General features: G+C 44.1%; 1 long non-coding RNA gene across 1 annotated transcript in view; it reads left to right on the forward strand.

Annotated features, from left to right (window-relative positions):
- Positions 1–10568: 10568 nt before the first annotated feature.
- Positions 10569–22892, forward strand: part of LOC112958959 — a 15718-nt gene continuing 3394 nt past the window's right edge. The window contains exons 1-2 of the long non-coding RNA XR_003251541.1: positions 10569–10623; positions 14942–15094. This is a non-coding gene — a long non-coding RNA (uncharacterized LOC112958959). The remainder of the gene's footprint in view (positions 10624–14941; positions 15095–22892) is intronic.

Below are 22892 nucleotides of genomic sequence, written 5' to 3' on the forward strand. Positions count from 1 at the left end.
GGTAAATGTAGCTGTGTTGATCTAATCTACCATTGGTAACAGGACTAATGCATGCTTTGATGTGTGGGGCCCTGCAAGTGCAACAAGTGACTTGCTTTCATCTGGGTAGCGGACTAGAAGAGTGAAATACTGTCCAGGTTGTGCCTGTATTTTCAGAAAGGCACAGAAAGAGCGTGCTCTGTAGCCCTGCTAACACCATGTAGTGTTAAGCCAGGCCTTCACAGGAAACCTCCCGGCTGATGGTGAGCTCTGGCCCGCTGGAGCAACACGTAACAAGGACTGCTAGGAGGAAGCTCTATCAAGCAAGCTGGAAGGAAAGCACCAATTTCATTTTTCTGCGTGAGTACACTGAAGATGATTAATGGTAAGTGCTGGAAGAAAAGCTGGACTCCCGGCCTCAGGCTGTTGTTACAGCAAGGCTAAATCTGTTGGTGTTGGCTGCAGAGGACAGTGCCGTRGTGGTGGCTGTGGGGACAGCTCTGCCCTAGGCTGTAAATCAAGTTCAGGTGCTGCGGACTTGGCTGTCTGGGAAGCACAACTCCCTGCCCCTTGTTTTCTTCCTAAGCTTTCTCCTGGCTGCATGCAGGCTAGTGCTGCTACAGGGGCCAAGGGCGAGCAGCTTGATGGGGAGAGATCTGAGATCTGACCGCCTCTCTTGGCTTCTCCCTCCGTGGCCCTTGGCACAAGGACTTTCTCCTCTTAGAGGATTTTCTCTTGGGCCACTTCAAGGGTGATCACTCAGGACTCTGATTCCCTTGGAAAGCGCTTTGCAGGGCCCTCTTAATTTCCAAGGTAAGYAAAGCTATCCTGAGCATGAGCTCTGAGGTGCAGCAGTGTGGGACAACCCTTGCAAAATGGGCAGCCTTTCCTTCCAGGGATGTAAATCCAAGAAACTGGCATCCCAGGAGCTCTTAGCAATAAGGCAAGGGATGGAAATGAATCCAAGCACTCCAGCAGCTTGCCACCAGCTGGGCAGAGCACACAGGCTCTGGCTGACAGCTCACCAGAGGCATGAAGTCTGCGGTGAGAAGTGTGTGTGGCTCATCACGCYGTGGCCCTGGGAGCAGACAGAGGCAGCGTGGGGACAGAGGGAGCCACTGTGGGCTGCCTCTTCTGCCCAAGGGTGTAAAGGTCTTGCTGGAGGTTCCTCGAGCATCCCTTCCATTAAGGGAAAATGCCAGGCTTTACTGATACAAGTGGACCCCTACAGAGAGGAGAGAGCCCTCTGGTAAGTAAATGCTGCACCCTGATTTCGCTTTTCCACTCTAAAATGCTCCCTTTGGCCTTCCAGCATTGCCTCTGCCGCCCAGGACACCCACTGAACTGCCCGTGTGGTGGTTTGTGGTCTCTGCTTGGCGGTTAGAGAAGGCCACCGAGGTCCCTCCCTGCAGTAGCTCTGCGCCAGGCGGGAGGTTCTGGCCCTGCGATGGTATCGGACACGTTGCAGCTCTTCCAAATGAATCCTGCTGGAGAGCAGRATTACTCAACATGGAGCCCTCTGTGGTGCGCCCGAGCTGTGCTGCAGKGCTGGTCCATGCAGAGGTCCCTGCCTTCCTCCTCCCTGCAGCACCGCGCTCTTCCTCCCAGCCACCTTGTCCAGAGAGCCAAGCTGTAGCCGAACCTCCAGAGACAGCCTGCTCTGCCTCCGCTGCAGAGGCCTCCAATTAGACCAGTGTGTTGGCACATCCACCACATCATGACTCACATGCCTTGCTGCTACTAACTCCTGTTATTACATTAGARTCCTAGAAACTGGAAGAAAACACCCTGGTATCTCCTTGATAGCAACAAAATAATTGCTCTGTTTTCCCTGAGGAACTTGGGCTTGGGCTGTGGGCACACACTGTCTCTGTGTCAGCGTTATTCTATGAAAAGCCATCTTCTCTCTATTTCCATAATTTAAAACCTGTATCTGGCTTTAAAAAAAATCCCCATTCCATCATCCCGATGACAGACCGGAGAGCTGTAATTTCCCGCTCATTAGTTACTCCGACACAAGGAAGTGATCTGGCTCTCTGTGAACATCTTGCTGTTATCAGCTCCTCTGGGGCTGCAACTTGGGGCTGCAGCCCTGGTGGTGCCCAAGCCCCTTAGCCACTGGTTGTGGGGCCAATGGGCCAGCGGTACTGGGCCTGCTCCACAAGCAAGAAGCTGCTCTCTGGCTTGGACCAGCTGCACTGGGAGAACCCATGGGCCAGGGTGCATTTGGCACAAGGAAGGGTACATTGAGCTGCAGGGTCTTTCCTGATGGAGTTAGTGTAGCTTGGTGTTAGCCTACTTATTCTGGCCACCYCGGAGCGTATGGATATTGTATGCTACATCTATAAATATGTGCCTCCACATTGCCCTTTGCTTTAGTTGTATTGAAAACTGCATGGAAGCAGCACACAGAAAATGAAAAGGAGCAGTTCTTAATCCAGGCAGGCTCTTGTACTTAAAAAAAATAAAATAAAATAAAAAATTTWAAAAAAACTGTGTTGGGGCTAGTGGAGGCTCTGCAGCGGCTATATCAGAATCCACAGTGGATGAGACTTGGAAAATAATTGCTGTCCCCAGCAGAGGTCATTCTTCAGGCAGAGTAGACGCTGTCCTGTGGACTTCATCTGCTGATAAGCAGAGGACTTGGTCTGCTTTCTCTACCAGATTCACTAGTTTGCATCCCTGATCCCAAAGAGCATGATCCCTGATCCCAACAGGCATGACTCCGTATTTTATTTTTTATTTTCAATGCCAGAAAACAGTATTTACTCTATTTATTCCATATTTCTGAGCACTCTGCCAGAAGTGCAAGAAAATGAAGTTTACAACCTCTGTTCCCAAAGGAGACTCTTTTCCAGAGATGCTCTTGCAGAGGCTGGTGCCCAGCGCTGGTGCTCCCTGGTCTCTCATGCAGCAGCAGGGTGTAGGACAACAGGGCTGAACCTGCCCCTCTGGCAACGTCCAATCTTGCAGCTCACAACAAGTGCAGTTCTTGTTACAAACTTCCTCAAGTATCAGGGTTTTACTCCCTGATGCTAATCCTGGTTTTTAATGTATTTGGAGCATGCGGTGAAAATCCAGTACCACATCTTGTAAAGGGCTGTTTCATATTTTTGTAATAGGTTTCAGGGAAAATGCCATCAGTTACTGTGGTCTCTTCAGGGGAACTAATTACTGTGCTAAGTAGGTATCTTCTGAAGACTTAATATATCCAGATGCTGTGAACGTCCTTTGGAGGTCTTACAATCTATCTAGGAATTCTGTGCAGTTAAGAAATACTATTTTCTCCAATGAATCATCAAAGTTTTAGGCGTTAGTATAATTCAGGATGGCACTATTCCTTTTTCCCTCTTTTGGGGAGGGGATAGGTGGAACTGAAGACAAATTTTTCCTAGCTACTCCATGCATGGATGTAGCAAGGTCCTGTGGAGGCCACCACACTGAGCTTTTTTTTTTTTCGCCAAACTTTTTTGGTGCTTAAAAACACCATCAGAGCTAAGCACTCCATTTCAATGTAAAAGCATTTCTGATGGTTGTGATGACACTGATTGTGAACATTTTTGGAGTATTCTGCCTCTTTCAGATTTACGCGTGCAAAGGTTTACTGAAGACTACTGCAAGACTAAAACCATGTTCTGAGGCAAAAGAAATGGTCACTGTATGCCACTGTAATATGTCAGGTTCCCTCTCACTTCTGTTTATACTGTAGATGCCTACTTTCATACATTGCTTTTCAAAACCCAGCGTTTAAAGCTGCGTGGCAAGGGTTAAGTCTCAGCAAGTTGCCTGAGACCCACCTGAAGCCCGGCTTGCCGGGGCGGTTGTATCATTAATCATTGCTGCCGTGTGCCTATTGTGGAGCAGCTCCGAACAAAGAGCCGCACAACCTCAGGCTTCCAGGAAACRAAATATCAAGGAGGCCTGAACTCTGCCTGGTAACGTCATGCCCTTTGAAGGCGAAGCCAAGGAGAGCGTATCCACAGGTGAGACAGCCAGCGGCCGGCTTGCATTTTATCCTGGCATTTCAAGCAGAAAAATAGCAGTTTTCCAGAGCATTCTCCCTTATAGGAGAGACAACTTGGGGCATCCTTGTCCATAACTTTGGAAAGAGCCACGAGTGGCTGTACACCTTGATAGGCGCCTTAGGAAAGAGTCAGGGCCTTCAGGGACGAAGGCGAGGGCACCGAGCACGAGGTGTTTCTGCCCCTCACCCTGTCTGAACCTCTAGTCTTGCCTGCAGTTTATGGCCAATTTACTTCTGTTTTCCTGTCAAGCATCCAAGGCTGAGCCTAGGCGGAGGATGTGGCAAGATGAACCAGGGCCCATCTTGAGATACTGGTAGCTGGAACTGGAGTAATTCACCTGACAGGTCTTGCTTGAACTCCAGCAGTGTTGTTGGGCTTCTGGCCTCAAAGATGTCCCAACCTGAGGAGCTTGTGGTGCCACAGTCCCTGGGCAGGCATGTGGGAGCCCAGGGTCTGCACAGTTTAAGAGATTTCTGCCTCTGGCCCACAGCAGGGCCAGAACCATGTCTCGTGGCACGKCCTGACAGCTAAAGATAAGGCTGCTTTCAGTGAGGAGGTGACTTGAGGCTCTGCAATACTTCCTTCCGCTGTCTCTCCCTGGTTTGCACTTCCAGTTGGCCACTGTGAGACTTGGAGAGCATAGTCCTGGATCTGTCACTGCTCACAGCCACGCTGGTGCGTGATGCTAATCCCTTCTTGTCTGGACCCCAGGTCCTCTTGGGTGCRCTACTAATGTCTTTCCAAAGAGATGTTTTGCCTTCAGAAGTCTAAATTTTCTGGAAGATTTGAGAAAGGCTCAAGGGCATAAATTTTTCCTTTTGGAGCCTGTTATAACATACGAWCCTTAAATTGCCATCAGGTCTGTCTTCTTCAGATAGTGTGGGGAAAAAAGGATAATATTGTGCTCACCCAAAGCCAAGAGGAGAAACAAGTCCAAACTACGACATCTTTCAGTAATGTAGTGGTGTTGTGGAGGCAGGTGCTGTGAATGTGTGGAGAACTGCAGATATTGTAGGCTCAGCACTGGGTTTATGCTGTGCAGTGTTGGACTAGCAGTGTTAGAGGAGGCAGAAGCTGGCTTATGGCTCAGTACTAGCACTCATTCAAAACATAAGTTAAGCTGGGAAACTGGATAGACATTTTTTTAAGAGTTTTTTTCATCTATTTTCTAGTGAATTATCATATTATCAATAATATTACCAGTCCCTTTTTACAGCTGCTGATTGCTTTCTTGCACCTTCCTCTGCAAACAGCAGAGGTGGCACTGCTTCTAATTTGTGAAATTAAGACTGTTTTCACACGGCTGTAGGAGATGATACGTCCAAGAAAAAAATCGATAACCATCATAACTGCAGTAGGATTGGTTAGCAATTCTAGATCAGCACAGGCACTATAGAAGGCAGATAACTGATTAAAAATGTGCAATATTTTTGTAAGAAGTGGGGAAAAGGGATGGCATGTGTTGCCATACAGCCATTCAGGGATGTTTTTCTTGCTGTCACTCGTCACCACATCAGAAGTACGAGCCCCAGCCAACGGTGCCTGATCCTGCTTTCCCTGACAGGATTGCCATCTGCCACCAGCTACAGTGGGAACAGGACCAGGCACACTTACAAAAAACTGCATCAATTCACCAGGCAACTTTCCATTTGAGCCACATTGTGGATTTGATTACAAATGTTCTGGCTTACTGACAGCCAGGTATTTGTGCTCACTGCTGCTGAATTCGAACTGAAGCTATGTTCTCGCTCCAGGAGACTTGTAAGGCAAAGGAAAAAAAAAAAAGAAAAAGGCCCAGAAAAGGCCCAGAGACTGTTTTAAAAACAGTTTTGTTAAGAACCATCCTCTTCCTGTACACTTCTGCCAAATGTTAGCTAAGGAATGCACTCATTAATAATGAAATAGTGGTCATACCATCCTCTTTGTAACAAATAAGTTCTTTATAAACAAGTTGTTGTGCATAGTTGCTTGCTGTAGCCAACATTTTAGCAGCCTTGGTTACCCTTCTGTATAGGCAGCCTTTAAATATTCACCATTTAAATTGTTTTGAAAGATAGATTTTTTTTTTTTTTTTGGTTTTTGCATATTATTTAAGCCCTAGCTTGAACTTGAGGGCATGGGTGACTGTATCACACCTTTACTTTTTACTGTAAGTTGCTGTGAAGATTGATGGGTGTTACTTCTTGTCCTACAGTCTTCTGTACAGTTCTCATAGCATTAGTCATGGGGTGGATGATGAAGGAAATATTCCTTCTTTTCTCCCTTGCTGGATCTCATCTCTAATCCAGTATGCCACAGTGGGCCTAAACCAGTTGATCTAGCCCAAGAGTGGGAACGGCAGGCTCTAATAGATACCTTTAGGGTGGGACCTGGAAGGGACAGTCCTTAAGGGATCCTAAATTTACCTTCTCTACCATTCTTTACTTGTGCATGAGTCCTTAACTGAGTCTTTGTGATGTCTTTATGACCCAGGTAATAGAGAGTGGGGACAAAGCAGGGTTATGCTCTATTAAATAGCAGGCGAAGTATATCCAATACTACATGGATGAAAAATCCTTTCCTTAGGTGGCTAATCATATAAGATAGAACTTGTGGATTTGTGAGTTTTTSTATTGCTGTTCAATGTAATAATTGCTTCCTGACTAATGCTTTAGACTAAACATAATGTTCCCACATTCACTGTGAGGTCTGAGATGTGCCCTACAGTTCTCAAGAGTTTATTATTGGTTATTAAATAGGTCTCTGCATGGATGAGAGAAGCCGCAAGTGGAAATGCAGAGAGCTTTCGCTTCAATGTTAAATGATAACAGTAACATGGATTGATTTGAAACTGCTCTCAAATGGGATGTCAGTGAGCCAATGACCATGTGTCCATGCCTGGAAATGAGCTGACCTGAAAAGTGGTGTAGCCATGTAGTGATGTGACTCAGATCAGGACTATTGCATGGGCTGTATTTTCAGCTAGCTGTAAAAGCTGAATAATACCAGCTCCAGAAACTATTGGTAGCCTATTAACATTTCAAAAGAGAAAGACTTCACAAGTCCCTTGCATTGTGCATTAATATTAAATCCTCTGGAAAACCTCAAAYGTGGATTTGCAATGCTTCCTTGTGGCAGAAAAGCTTCCACGAAAAATAATGAAGCTCTATGAGGCTACAAAGAACATAGCTGAGCAAGGTTGACAGTTTAAACATTCCCAGAGAAAAACATAACCAGTAAATTTATTTGTGTTTGTGCTGAATTTAGGGGAGGGGAGGGTTATTGTATTAAGCARATGACCAAGGCACTTCTTCAGAGCAAAAGGCAGCAAAATCATGCATCTAAATGGGGATTACTGGTCAAAAGAAACCACTGGAAGTTACAGCTGTAAAAGATGCCTCACTCCTGTAATCAGTATGGGTAAATGATGCTGTTACAATACTTGGGCAGTCAGCCCCACAACTTTGAGGTGTGTGGATGGGTGCTGTGGGGAAGCAAAGAAGACCTGGACTTCTCTACACAGACTTGGAACATTTGAGGTAAAAGTGTCAAATTAAGACTGACCACATTCTGTGGATTATGTCAAAGCTATAAAAATAAGTACCTTGCATAGCTAATGTCCTGACTGAATTTAGAATCTTTCATGCAAGACATGCTGAAATTACTTYTAATGGCCGAGTCTTATGACAAATGAAATTCGCTCCTTGGTGTTCCRCAGGAAAATTATCTGCCCTACCTTGACTTTTTGTCTTTAACCTTTCCCAGATGTAAGAGGTACTGCATAAACCTTCRAAACATGCAGTGCACCCATGGCAGAGACCCGGGCAAGGGGAAAGGAGAAAGCCAAAGACGTTGTCTGTAGTTCTCCTTGCCCTAATATCATCCTACAAGACACCCGCAAAGTCCCAGGGAAGCCTGTGTCCCCACTGAGCTAAACTGCCTCAGAACACATGGAAGAAAAGGGCTTTTCTCATATTCTAGGCTCATGGGGAAAAAAACAACAAACTAGCTTATAGATGCCGGCAGTATGATCCTCTATAAGCAAGATGATATTTTTTTTTTTGATATGCAGGAGGTGTGTAGGTCAGAAGTCCTGCCTCTGTGGGTTTCACATCCTGCTTGCCAGGTATTCTGTAAATGACTCCTAAATGACTCCTAAATGTAAATGAGAAGGACATGGCTCCCCTCAAGGCAAACTGGGCAAAATAATGCCTGGCTTGAGATTCTCAGCAGAAATTAGGCCCTGAGCTCTCCTTTGAAGTTAAGAGCTGCTGTAAGTGTGCTCAGCAGCAAAACCGCAGCTTGCTGGAGAACTTTAAAGACAGTAAGTTAGGAAAAGAAGAAATTGAGCACTTACTAGCAGCTAAATGTGGTTTTTGAAGAACTGAGTTTTGAAAACATGACTAGTGCCTCTTTTGGCACTCAGATACTCCATTTTGACACAGTGCCTGTTCCGTCCACTGAGACTGACAACTAAACGTGGAAGTATTTTATTAGAAGTGAAATCATAATGTTGCAAATGCAGTTTCTAAGCACAATAAGAACAAAAAACCAAAAGTCATTTTGCCTTTTTTGGCACTGCAAAGGTGGTTTGAAAGGCAGAAGTAAGCACAGAGKTTCATTGTTTATTAGATCTCCTTTAAGAGCGAAATCAAGATCTTCTGATGAAGAGACATATGACCATCTCCTCAATGTACTGGGCGCTGTTTGAGCATCAAGTTATCATATATTTTGAATTAACAATATTATCAATCTCTCCTTTTGCAATAATTCTACTTCAAATCTATGATTTTCTTCAGTCAAGACTCAAGAAAGGTTTTATGTCACAGGAGATTAATTTTTTCAAGACAAAAMCATCACGTCCAGTTCTTATCCCCATGAACTTCAGCACCCAATTCGGCATTGTGATTGCCACTTAACAGTCCCTAAGCTCCAAAATAAGTGCTATAGCACCTAATTCTCTTTGTGATTTTGATCTACCAGGGTCTGAAATATAGGGAAATGTAATCTAGCATCATTTAGAAGTATAAATTCTAATTCTCTTTGAGAGTGGTTGCAGACCACAAACCCAGCTTCCTGGACAACTTTATTGTCTGTAACCATGTGCTAAAATGCCAGTATGTTCTCAATCTTCCCAATTTTAGCACTGTTTTGGGGATTTTTTTTTTTTTTTGACTACCTACCAGGCTTGTTGACAAGTACAAAGCTGAAAATCTAAGCTGCTGATGTGGCTGAAGCCCATTAGATTGGGCAGTGCGAATGTGAAGTGACCTTTTTTTATGAGGTTGTGAAAAAGATCATCTTTGTGGTAAGCAAAAACATCTTACCTCAGCTACTATGCAAAAAGGATCAGATTTAGATAYGCACAATTGCGTATGTCTTGTGCTAGAGCAGATGGTAATAACTCAGACCACAAGCAAGTGACGAGTCCCTGACAGAGCACAGACCACCACCAGGTGAAGCTGCCAATTGCACTGAGGACTTTTCACACACCTGTAGAGAATCATAATGGAAATGTTAAGATTGGTGTGAGCAGGAGGGTCTGGGTGTGAAAGCACCAGAAGGAGCCAACAGCAGCAGAAGGTTGATGATGAGAAGGCACTGCTTCTTGGGAGATATGTCACYGGGCTATGAAGAGCCCCATGTGCATCTACATGCAGCTTCTCAGGGTAACTGGCTGGGGAAATGTGGAACACTAAGCTATTCCTGAGGATTGACAGAGGAGGGAGGGAATGGAGAGATTGGTCCCTGCTAGCTCCTGAAAGGTACAAAAAAGAAGGTCCAAAGTTGCATCCTGAGGAGGTCCTAGGTGGGGTTGGTGGCCTTGCTGCTCCTCCTCCACAGCATTGCAAGTGATCCTACCTGTGCCACCTGGACACTGCTGTCCCAGTACTCAACCATCCTGCTGGGCCTGCATTTCCAGTGCTTGTGAGTAAGTTGGTGAGAGACTGTAAATGAGTGAAATATGTTTTATTTTAACTTGACATCAGCTTCCCCTATTATACGGAGCTGTTGTGTTGTTGGAATGTTATTTTCTACAGTTCAATCTTTGCAGCCCATTTTGCTGGTGAAGCCATTGATAAAAAATATTGATTTGAAAACAGAGGAAAGATAAGTACATCAATTTGTACTGTACTTTAAAACTTCTTTCAGCTATCAGTGATGATGCCTCCCTTCAGCACTCAGGTGCTACTCCTTAGGTTAAAAACCTCCCCTTCTGCCGCAAGGGCCCCTCACAAGGAGTGTCAGGTGCAAAAAGAAGTCCTCAGAGGCATTCCCTTGACAGAAGGAAGACGTTGATTGAGCCTTCCTTGACTGTCAGAGTGCAGCACCAATTTGCAGTGTATAGCCTAAGAGAAAAGGCACTTCAGCTGGGAGAATAATTTGCAATAATGAGGAGCAAAATTTAAATTTTTCAGGATACCTCTTGTCGAACAAAAACATACCAAAGTCACTGTGAATTTTAAAGTGCTAATGCATTTGACAGGCATTTCCTCTGGGTACAGCTCCATAATGCACATCTGATTTGCAAGTCATTTGTTTTGACTTATAAACTGCCACTGTTGAGAAAATGCCATCAGAAACTTGAAGTGTGACTGGAGCTCCTCCATCAGCACTTCTGCTCSTTGCCTTTCCAAGGGTAAGACAAATAGTAAATAAGAGAAAACTGTGTGTAGGTGTCTGTGGAACATGGTGTTAGGAGGGAATATAACTGAGYGGGTTGGCTGGTTGGTTCCTTACTGTGCCAGGAATGATCTGTAACTGTCTGCATCAGGCTCCTCTGTGAGCTGCTCTGATTTTATGAGGTAAAAGRTGGTTTGCATAGGATGAGATGCTGTGTTAGAGTAATGTGACTGTGTTCACAAAGCCAGAAGGTCTGGTCCAGAAATCCCTCAATCAGATYACGCACCTCTAAAGATGGCTGAGAAAAACATAGTCTTTTCTTATAAACTGCACTATTTCATGTACTGTGATCAGATGGAGCTCAAGTTTCAACCTTGAGTGGAACTAGTGATTCCTGACGAGCCTCCCCCTGCTCTTCCAGCTCCCTTACCAGGAAAGATACCTCAGGAAAAGAAGGACTGAGCCTGAGTGTTTAATATGGAGGGGGAAAAAAAATAAAAATCCTTCTGGAGGAGAACTGCAATAAAATAAGTAGTAGATGGGCTAACTCTGCAAAGAAGGAAGAAAACACATTTTTTTGGCTAGAGAGCCATAATCAGCTATGGCAAAACAAAAGGCCTTAGAAAGAATTCCTCACATCTCCTAACTTGCATTTAGCTCTTTTCTCTAGTGAAAGCTAACATATTGCAGGACAGATGATTTTTCCTGCATTTTTTTTAACAGTGCTTTACACTTCCTGGGAGTTGTTTCTATATGACTGTAATAGAGCTGTCAAAATAACAGCTTGTGGCAGAGGATGTGATCGCACATCTCTGTCGCGTGCTGCTCTGCAAACGTGGGCACCTGCTTATAAGGAAAGGCTCGAAGGCAGGTCCAAACCAAGGTGATTTCACCTCTAAATGCAAGCTGGGTCCCCCTGCAAACTCAGCAGAACTTCCTGGCCAAACGTGACCTCAGGTGGGAGGCAGCAGCAGGACTGGACGTGCAAAGTCAAATGAGTGGAAACATGAGGACAAAATATGGATGGAGTAGAGTCATTGTGCATCAACATCTTCCTGGCAGATGTCAGTCTTTTTTCCCCCTTTTTTCCCCATTCTCTCTTTCTTACTTACCTAAACTAGCCTAGAGGTGCCTGAGCAAGGCCAGCCTTCCCCACGCAGGAAGGCGACCTCCCTTGAAGGCTGAAACTGCAGCCTATGTGGGGCCGATGCACCAACTCAATCAGATGCTTAAGCGTCTCTGCAGGAACGATCACTGCCATTTAATTTGCTGATTAGTGTTGTCGTATCTATTTGTAGAATACAGTATAATTTATGGTGAGATCCCTGGAGGATCTTCAGCGAATGCTACAAGTAATTGAACCCACTGATTTCTAAAGGTCAGAGGAAAACTGAGCATTATTAAAACACAAATTATGCGGTGATGAGACCAAGCAACTTTCCATTTCAAGTTCACTCTTATTGATTATTGCTGCAAGCTGATCTGCTATTGGAGGTATCTGCTACTGCAAATAGGAAAAATCAGGAAGCCGGCCCTTTATTTAGCAAAATCCTGAAACAAATTTGCAATCCTCTCAGTAAAGACCATGCAGCTTTTGAAGAATTTTTGAAGAGAAGCAAGGTAAAAAGGGGCTCATATTGCTGATTTTCAAGGCAAAGAGGGAGGACAAGAGAGTCAGTTGGGCAAACATCAGGAAACTGTGTGGGTTGTTTTATGAAACTGTCTCTCTGAGGACCGTGGAGGCAGAGAGCTGCTATTTGCACTCGCTGCTCTATCTGCCACTGCAGCCACTCRGCTGCTTCCTGCCTTTTGACAGGGTTAGCCCCAGGGTGTCCCCTGTCAGCCCAAGTAATCCTGTCCAGGTGGTAAAAGTTACAAAAATGAGGGCTTCTCCTTTGATTGGTACTTTCTTCGGAGGTGTGGAGAACGTGTGTGTTTGGGAGGGGTGGGAGGGTTGTCTATTGTGGGTGGGAATGAAATGGAGCGGAAGGGGAGACAGTGACCCAGGGGTGGCAGCCCCAGGGCCGCTATCTTGCGGGAGCAGCACTTTGCTCCRGGAGGGAGCTGGCGGATGGGACCAGCGATACGAAGCCATCGAGTCCCTGTGGGGCTGCAGCAGGCAGCTTGCTGCTCGATGGCAAGCTGAGATGTCCTTGCAGGAGACAACTTCTGCCCGCTCCTGCCCCCAACCTAAAAAGGAAAAATTAATGTACTTGCAAACCAGATTTTTTTTGTAATTGCACTTTTCTGGCTGTATCTTCAGAAATCCGCCTGTATTTTTTGGGCAGCRATAGCCTCATCTGCTTCTCGGAGTRGCTCCTCACAACCAAGTCGATGGAAATTTTATTTCAGAGGCTTGGCACGAGCAGGCAAGGCCAGGCAGGGAGTGGGTGGAATCAGTGGCTGCGCTTTGAAAAGCGCATCCATCACCCGCAGTCTGCTCCTGGCCTCTGCACCCAGCGTTGTGTTTAACAGGCGTTTATAGGGCACACACCACCGCTTTCTGCAAGCAGCTCCTGCCCATTAGCCTGTTGCAAAGGGAAAATAACACTGAAATGTTCRTAAATCTTGTGACCCGAGTGCCTGTTAAAAAGGGTAGATGCGTTGCCTCAATAAAAACCCTCCCCAAAAMAAACCAAGCAAATCTTTCTGTGCCTTTTGACTGCAGGAATATTTATATGCTGCAAATCTTCTTTTTGAGTTGCTCTGCAGATTGTCATCTGGGCGTGCTGCAGGCTGCAGTGTGAGCTGCGAGGGGACTGAGCTGGGGCTCTAGGGCCTGAGAGCCCACAAAGGGCTTAAAAGCAGGCCTTACTTTACAGCGCTGGGGCTAGGTTATGTGTGTATACATACATATATATGTGTGTGTGCCTAACCTTAAGTGTGCGCTGTGGCGCTGTGATGGATCAGGGTCTAAATATCCCGGGATATTCCAAACAGAGGCATCCGTCAGCAGCGCCCGCCCTGCTCCGCTTGCAGCTACGGAGCTGCCATAAATCCCACGGCAGCCCCGGAGCCGCCGGGGAATAAGCAGGCAGTAAAACGCACTAATGTACCCCGAGGGCAGCTGAGGATGAGCGGCCACCTGCAATGCTGTGGGGGCTGTGGTCCTTCGTATATCCCGTGGGCACGAGGCCACGTTCAGCTGGAGCAGCCCCTGTGCATCAGACAGGTTTTCTTGCCTTAATTTAGGGCTTTCTGGGGAGAAAGCAGGGGCATGCAAAAAGCTGATAAATAACTGCTCAGGCTGCTGGGGCTCTTGCRTAAGAAGGCTGTTATAGAAAGGAAGGTGTAGGCCGGTGTGAGACAGCACATAAAGATCTCTTTTAAAGAAAGTAGGTCTGCTTTTTTAGGGGGGAAATGGAAATTAATAGCTTTCCTTGAAGCTTAACAACTTTGAAGAAAAGGATGTTTTCCTGTACCAATGAGTCTGTTTTGCTGACAGAACAAAGGTGCAGGAATCCTGGGCAAGAAAATGATGCTCGATCACGAATTTCATATACAACTGTCTCTGAGATGAGATGATATGTTGTGTCACCAGCTGAGCACAAGACAGAAAAAATGATTTAATGGCATGAATGGTTTCTGAAGGGAGCTTGACAAGTATTTGTTCCAAAGTGTCCAGCTACTTGTCTTCCTTCCCAAGCACAAATGATGATTAAATTGTCAGAAATACTAAGCAGAAAGCATTTTTATAGTCATCTTGGCATTAATGCAGATTTTCTTTCTTTCCTTTTTTTTTTTTTTTTTTTTTAAACCACCTCTGTAGAATGCAGGATTAATAGATTAATACACAGGATAATTTTTAATCCTAATCAGAAAGGCACTGCTTACAAATCAGACTTAAGCATCTTCAAAAGGGATACCAGAGATAGGCTGCTTGTGGGGTGTGTTAACAGAGGCTGCAATTGTGTTTCRCCCACAATTATTTACAGAAAAATAGGGGAGGATTTGACAGTGTAATGTGTTCTCAGTGCAAAGAGCTAAATGCACCGCATTTTGCCACAGCCTCCTTTAACAAGCACAGCTCATAGCTCGTCAGCTCTCCGCGCTGCCGTTTGCTTTGTTATGGCAAGGTTATTAAAGCTGCGGGAGTGGAAATGCTCTGTAGCTCAAATTCATAATGCAGATACTGTAACCCCCTATGTCTTCCATGTAATATATGCATTTGGGGACGCAGCAGCGAGTGCCTGAAAGTTGTTCTTCACTGTGTGCGATTTATGAGCCGGTCAGACTTGTGGGCTTGAAAGCAGATGTGTTGCAGTAATATAGTTCTGAGTTATGTTTCTCGGGTTACATTTCTCTCTCCATTTGGTTTCTGATCACTATTTCAGGTATACTTTTACATTTTGGATGCAAGGTTGGTGGAAAGCTTCTTTTGGAAAAAACACTGCGCCAATGTAAGAAACGGGATTGAACGAAGGCTGTAAAGCAGTGCACTGGATATGGAAAAATAACAAGCAGGTAGCCAGCCTGCCTGCTGGTAGGTACGTTAGCTGGATGCTGCCAGTATTTATTGCTGTTTACTTCTGCGTTACTTATTTCTGTTGCATATCTGCATTGGGAGGGTACAGCTATATTCACGCAAGGAGGTGATTCCCTGGTTTTCAGTGCCTCCTTTGCTGTGGGCCCAAGCTGCTTTCTTTGCAATTAGCAAAACCCTTAAGCAGCTGCTCTTGCATGCGGGGGCAGCCTTGCTCCTCTGCCTGTTTTGGGCTAGAACTTGCCAACAGGACAGCGTCCCCAGGGATGCTGAGATAAGGGCTGCTCAGTCTGCGTGTGTGCTACCCTAGGTCACCCTGACCTCYGTGCCCCAAGGGCTGTCCGTGCTGCGGGAATGGGGAAGGATGCCACAGGCCCTGGAGCAGGGGCAGACCGGGTGCTCGTGTTCGCCCTGGCACCGCATACGTGAGAGGAAACACATATTTGGAGAGGGGTAAAGCTGTCCCGAGCTGGGCTTTGTGTGCTGCAGGTAACTGAATAGTTGTGAGCTCCATGTGCTTTTCCTGCCATCGTCCCAGGGGAGCATTTCCAGGAGAACAGCCTAGTGAGTGACACAGACCTGCTCTCAGAGGCGCTCCTGGCCGCCCAGGAACCTGCCCAYGTGGGGAAAGAGAGCAGAAGTTGGTCCTGAGTAAACAGGGTCTTTTATAAGCAGAGCAGCCAGGCTGAGACAGCATGTGGCCAAGGGTTCATCATTTCTCCTTCTCTTCTATAAGAGACCTCATAGCTCTCATGTATCTCTCGTATATGTCTTATATATCATGCTATTGCCTTGACCTCCTGCATGTGAAAATGCTGGGGAAAGGGAAGACATGRGGTGTCTGTGGGAGGTTGCCTGGGTTTCTATGTCTGGCAGTTGCCCCCGTCCATGTTTCTTCCTTCTCAAAGGTGTAAGAGCAAGAGCTCTTGTCCAGCTCGCAGCAGCATGCGGTGGCCCTGCGTTTGCCTTGGGTAGAAAGGGACTTCGGTGCAGCGGCAACTGAACCATGAGAACAGTAGAGGAAGGTGCCCTGTCTGTGCTAGAGAAAAACGGAGTCTTTTATTGAATAAAACAAGCATTGCTTAGCGAAGCTATGTTATTCCTTGGGAAGGATTTATGTTGAATGTACTCCGGTGATAATATATATAGTTAATAGAATACCAAACAATATGCTACCTAAATCTGAAGAGCCCATTCTTCCAGCTAAGMAAAGCTAATACAAGGAGAAGAGGGTGTACTCTCCCTAGACATACTGGGGAGCAAAACAAGCTTGCTACATTCACCAGCTCTAGACAGTTTCAGCTGTTTAATTAAAAGAATGAACACTSACATGCCAGGAAGACTTACAACTTGATTTTCAGAGACGATGAGGGCAAGCTATTGATTCCATTAGAAACAATGTGCTCAGTGCACAGGAAAAAGGGCCATGGACTCATCAGCACAGCACTGGCCTCAATACCTGTTTCAGCCACATCACCCTAAATATGGAGTTCCTAGGGAAAGGGAACAATAAATAGGTGAAATTTTCAGAAACAACTTTTTTGTTGTTTTGTTTAGTTTTCAAAGCAGGGAGATATGCCTAGGTAATCTAGAATGTCAGCAGGACTTGGCACCTCTGAAACATTCTACCCAGTGTCTTAACTTGTCCTTCAGAAAATATGCCATAACCTCGATATCACAGAGATACCACTTAACTGAAAGTGTTACGAAAAGATTTGCTAGACTTCATCAATGTATTTATTTTTACTTGCCCAAAARTAGAACATTTGCAGGCATTCAGGAACCAAACTAGCGTGCAGTGAATTTGTTTTCAACTCAAAAAAATGTAGCTGGCTTGGACTGTTCCCTTTCAAAGGTATGATTAGGCAGGGTTCCGCCTTTTTAATTATCACAAATAGAAATGCAATCGTTCGGTGACATCTCCCTGGCCTGGTTTCCAATGCTCCTTGGATTTAGCTTTGGATTTCAAAGGGGCGGCGAAGGTTTTTTTGCATTTTCTGATTGTTCACTGCTTTATTGCTGATAAATTTAGCAAAAACTTCCAGCTGTGCTGAGACTATGGAAGCAGTGGAGGGTTGAGGTTGAAGCTTGACTAGAGTGTATCCTCTTTTTTGCAACTCATTCTGGCTCTGAATGACAGTTATTGAAATGATATGCACACACTTTCTATCATACATTTTTATGTGGKTTTTCCCTTCGGTAGATTAATTTTCAGTGAATTATTTCAGTCTGATTACTAAAAAAAAAATCCTTACTAAAAAATCCTCTTGATTAAAGTTAAAGCAACTTGTTCGATGTTGTTTGCAAGGAGTGTTTATTTGAGGACTAGTTGAATTCTTTAAGTATGCTTCAACCAGAAATGCAACAACAAAGCTGATAAGATGGGATCTTGTCTTCTGAATGTACAGGGCACACCTGAATCGCCTGAAGTTAAGCCTAAAAGGCAACTTTTTCTTTGTTCCCAGTCTTTGGATTAATTTAAAGTTCTGCGTGAGGAATAGTCAGTGGCCAAAGCTGTGTGTATATAGACCATAACTTCCTTCCTTCCTCTCCTGTCTGCAAATGCCTGGAGTCCCCCCCCAGGCTGGGACTAACCCTGTCTGGAAGCTATTTCTGTCTGGGGGAAAGAAACAAAAGAGAAATTGGCACCCAAGAAGTGTTTTATGGACCTCTACAGTGTAGGGTGCTCTATGCTTCTGCTCTATGCTTTTGCTATGAGCTGGTGGCCCATCTGCCCCTCTCACTTGCCACAGCGATGCTCTCGGTTTGCTGTGGGCAGGAGGGATGTGGCTCTTCCCTTTTGTTGCTTTTAATGAGCTTATTTCCTTCCACTTGCCTCAATTAGCCGCAGTTGCCTTTAGAGCCAGCAGAGCCGTGCCAATTTATCTGAGCAGGCCGTGGGGGTTTGTGCCCTTTATCTGAGGAGAAGCCTGTCGGAGGGAGCGATGCCGAGTTTATTCGCTCCTGATGCTTCCCAGCGCTCTCCCACTCTTGTCCCTTTTCCAGAGCTCCTCGGCTCTATTAGTAATCCAGGCACCAGCTCCCGTCTCTCCTGTTGTTCTACAATTTCACGCCTTCCCACGAGCGCGCCTGCTATCTCGCAGGTTCATAAAGCCTCTCTCTTCATCATCTTTATATCCCTTTTGCAGAATAGCTGCTGTCATGGTGCTGGTAAGAAAATCTTTTTACCTATTTAACGTTGCTATGGCCAGAAATTGATTTTTATGGGGAGAGGAGAGACTAAGGGAGGAAATGATGAAAAAAAAATTAAATAGAGAGTGTACCCATCAAAACTTCTTTAAAGGAAATCACTAAAGATGTGGCACTAATGACTTTTTGCACACGTTTTTCTTTGAATTTTTTGTTACGTTTTTCATCAGCGTTTTTATTAAAAACCATTATTGGTGCTTTCTTAGAAAGAACTGCCAATATTTTTTATTTAGTTTCTTCCTCAGAATTTTAAAGTGATTCTGTATAAATGTTTCACTCTAAAAGGGTCGTTTGGAGGGTGTGGAGGGGAGAATAAAAAGAAAGCCCTAGTGTTAACGGAGGGCAGTGTAAAGTGCCCCATGATGTGGGACATTGCTTGATTTCAGCAATTGTGTTCAGCAAGGCTTCCTCCTGGTCACAGCACCCTCAGTGCATTGCTTTCCAGCTGGTAAACAAGATCTCAGCAGAATTCCTGGATTGTGTCAGTGAGTGTCATTTGATTTCCTCTCCAGTTAATCAAATATTTTAATCTCCATCCTTTGGCAGCTCTGGGGCACAACCGTGTGCTGCAGACCCYGCTCCCTCCTTGCTGCACTAAGGATCTTGCAGCCACACGCTTGGTGGCTTGAGAATGGAGACCGTGCAAAGGCACCCCAGCCTCCCAGTAGCACCAGTTGACTTGGTGATGAGTGGGTCATTTGCAGCCTCTCTGTTGTATCTGGTGCTTCATCAACCTTGATGTATGTCTGCATTGCAGTCACAGGAGTTCCTCATACAGAGGAACATGGGTACGTTCGAATCCTGGGTGGCGCTTAGCCATAGCAGCACAAACTAATTTACTTGTTTGTGCTTGTTGAGTACCAACAAGCACTTGTTGGTGTAACAAGTGCACAAGTGTGCTCAGCACAAACTAATTTACTTGTTGGTACCCAAGCTACTTGCTTTTAAGGCTAGTTCCCTATCCTTAGATTATTCTGTGCTTATGCATAGGCTGTCGTATTGGTACAGTTTAGTCTTTGCTTCTTTAAAATACCCTCTGTGATGGAGAATATTATAGATAATTGTCTGATATAGCAATCAAGCCACAGAAAATTTAAGTGCAAATTTAGGTCTACAGGGTGAGCAACCCTCTGAATGTAGGCACCTAAACCACCCCAACTCACCTTGCTCAGTAGTTCCTGGATTTATCTTGCTGTCCTTAGGAATTCATCCCCACAGGTTACAGGGAACTTCCATGTGACCTCACAGAGCAGAGCAAGCTCGGATTTGCCTGAGCTTGGTCCATTAGTCCACTGCCCTTTACAGTTTTTATGGGCAGACATCCAGGTGACCATATTGAGCGTGCTGAGGAAGAACATGTCTGGGCAACAGGCAACACCTAGTAAGGGGGCACCACTTGTGTACTTAAAGGGCACAAGAAGACAGTAGATGTTGTGCCAATATTAGAATATAACATTTTAGTGTCTCCTGAGAGCTTCTCCTTGGAGGATTTGTTCTTCRGGGTTGTGTAACATCTTTCCTTTTGCATTGACCTCTGAGATAATGTGCATCTTGAACGCAGTATTATCAAGAGAGCCAGGCCGTAGCTTGGGAGTTGGTACAAGGGCACATGAGATAATGGCATTATTTCCAATAAGACAATTGCTAAATTTAAGTCTATTATTGAATCCAACAGAATACTGTATAACTTGGCACCTTATGTAGGGTGTGTACCTACATAAAGTAGTGTTGATAAGGGCAAAAAATTAAAGGTTGAAAAGAAGGCTGAAGAAAGTAGCTTCATGAGAATGTGGAGAACAATATTAATTGTTTAATGATATTTGCATGTTTAAAATGATCTCCTCATTTCAAGGTGCTTTTAAATCTAGWTATCTTTTTCCTTGGACAAAGTGAAGTAGTAATCCAAGAATCTGGAGGAAAAAAAATGTATGGGAAGAATTTCTAGCAATTTGAACTGTTCTTTTTGTTCAGTTGAGGCATTTTACTAAATGAGGATGCTTGCTTATGCCTATTAGTTGCATACACCCATAATAGCATAAAGGCTAGATGTCATGTTTAATTTAACRCTATCCTCACTAAAACTATCGGTGTGAATAGCAGAAAGAGGTACTGTTCTTCAGCCACCATTAAAAACAGAAAAGTGCTTAAAATAATCCTTATTAATATATGTGTTTAAATGCCACTAAAAATATAGTTAACCAAGCGAGACGCTTTGTTGCGTGGAGATGAATTCCTGCTTCAGGATCCTTGTGAGTAAAGACAGCATAAATACATTTGTTGTAAGCAGACTTGTTATTACCAGCCAAGGTAAGGTTGCTGCATATGCCTAAAATGTAATAACCTGCAAAATTAAGATGGTGCAGACATAATTCTAACATTTCCCRGGAGTGTCTGGCTTTGCAACTTCAGCAGTGCATGTATAATGCAGGACTCCCTCTTTTTTTTTGTAATAAACTGATCCAACAGTCGCAAGCAGGAAATTCTAAACTAACCATGCAAATTCACTACTGGAAGGAAAGAACAAAAACAAAACAAACAAACAAAAAAAACTCCATGATTTTCCTATTTAGGAGGTAGGAAGATGAGCCAAAACTAATAACGTTAGTAGTGATTCCTGTTGTCTATTTATATGGTAAAAGAGGAAACTGTCACACACTGATAAAACCATTCTTGAAAAGTTGTCATCTGCATTCTAAATTATTCAGTTGTGCCTCATCATTAAATGCATATTAAATAGGAATAAGGCTCTTAAAAGACAAGTTAGCAAAATACTGGGTTTGCAATGTTATGTCTTTTTGTTCGCTTTTTTTCCTGTGGAGAAATGATGAGTAATGACATGCTGTAAGTGCGTGGGTTTCTTTTGTTGTTTTTGTTACACAGTACATTAACTAATTACAGACATTAGAGATTAAAAGCACCTATTATTTATTGAAATCTTCCCCTAACTATTGTCATGTCTAACAAATGCAGTTCCATTTGAAATACAGTTTTGGAAGCTCTTCTTCTTTGTACAAAAAAAAAAAAAAAAAAAAAAAAAGCCCACCTCATACTTTAGAGCAAAATATACCATAAAGTTAAGAGTAATTATACAACTGTTTCCCTTACCTGTCTGGGCTGCATGTCCTTCCAACTTTAAAGGTCATTGCTAGGACTGAACAGAGGTGATCGTCTGCAAATGATGCTGTTATTTATCGTAAATGTAGCTTTCTTTCTCATTGTTGTCCGTAAATCCATTTCCATGGGGCTGCTCCTGTAGTCTATAAAACACACTGTTTGTAGATTGAGCCCATGCTGGATTATAAAACTGGGATTGCCTGGATTTTTTTCTTCTTTCTAAAGTCATATTGAAACAGAGCCACGTATATGTGTGTGGATGTTTTTTCTTCCATACTTCATATGCTGTGGCACTAAAAAAAAAAAAAAAAAAAAAAAAAAAAAAAGTAATGTATTTTTCACTATCTGGACTGGGATTTTAGTTCTAAAGGGAAATCATGCAAAAAATAGGCTAGCTGAAGTTATTCATTGCACAAAGTGTATGCAATAAGCTACTCTCCACATTTAAACACCTTATTTTTCATTATGTAATTATGTGTGCTAAACTCAAAAGAACCTTTGACCCCAGCCTTAGGTCCCACTTGGCTGAGCCTCATCCAAGTCACCCTAAATAACTAAAATTATCTCCAACTCATCCCTAAGGCCCGTATACCCCGTTACGCTTTTGTACTTATTTATAGAAGACCCAGGCTGGCGTCCTCCCCATCCTGGGGACCATTTCTGCCTTTGTCATAGCTGCAAGGTCAGGATGATCTTGCAGACCCTTTACCTGAGAGCAGACCAGGATTCTCCAGGTAACCTGAGCCCCTGATGACCTCCTTTTCGGGACCACAAAGTAGGAAATGTGTCTGGGAAGCTTAAATCCATGCCAATATACTGGACCCCTTTGATGAGGAAAAGAAATTGCTGAACAACTTCTTGCACTTGAGGTTCYCCAAATGTTTCCTAAACTACTTTTTCAGCAAACATCAGTTAATACTGCCATAGAAGAATATAACTTGTGGAATTCCTCATGCATTTAATTTTAGCTACGATAACCCGACGTTGAAGAGTGTTTTTGTTTGCTTATTTTGTTTGGTTTTGTGCTTGGTTTTGATTCRGGCGGACTCCTTTGGTCCTGTGCAAATATCACAGAATTGCACCATTCAATGGTTAAGGAAAGAAAGGCACCATCAGGAAAATTGGTTCTTCAACTATGTCTTTTTGCCTGGAGTTCTAAATTAATTATCTCTCTTAAGGGAAATAGGATGCTGAGTGGGGAATAAGGCACAGCTGTTTAAGCAGAGTATAAAAAGGAAAGATGTAAGAAACTTGGAAGAGGTGCACTTTGAGCTAGAAGCTGTGTGAGGCAGCATCATGCTTGGATTCAGACTAGCAGGATGAAATAGGTATGAATAATTATTAATATATTGTGGCTTGGATTGGGGAACTGTGTTGACCTGGTTTTGTTTGTTTTTTAGGTTTTCCTTGCACTGATAGTGAGGGGCAAGATGTTGGGGAGGAAATGTTGCAGCGCCAGTATATAGATAAGTCCTTCT

This window comes from Nothoprocta perdicaria, unplaced genomic scaffold (assembly GCF_003342845.1).
Source record: "Nothoprocta perdicaria isolate Ctin4 unplaced genomic scaffold, notPer1 scaffold_93, whole genome shotgun sequence".
NCBI classification, from domain to species: domain Eukaryota; kingdom Metazoa; phylum Chordata; class Aves; order Tinamiformes; family Tinamidae; genus Nothoprocta; species Nothoprocta perdicaria.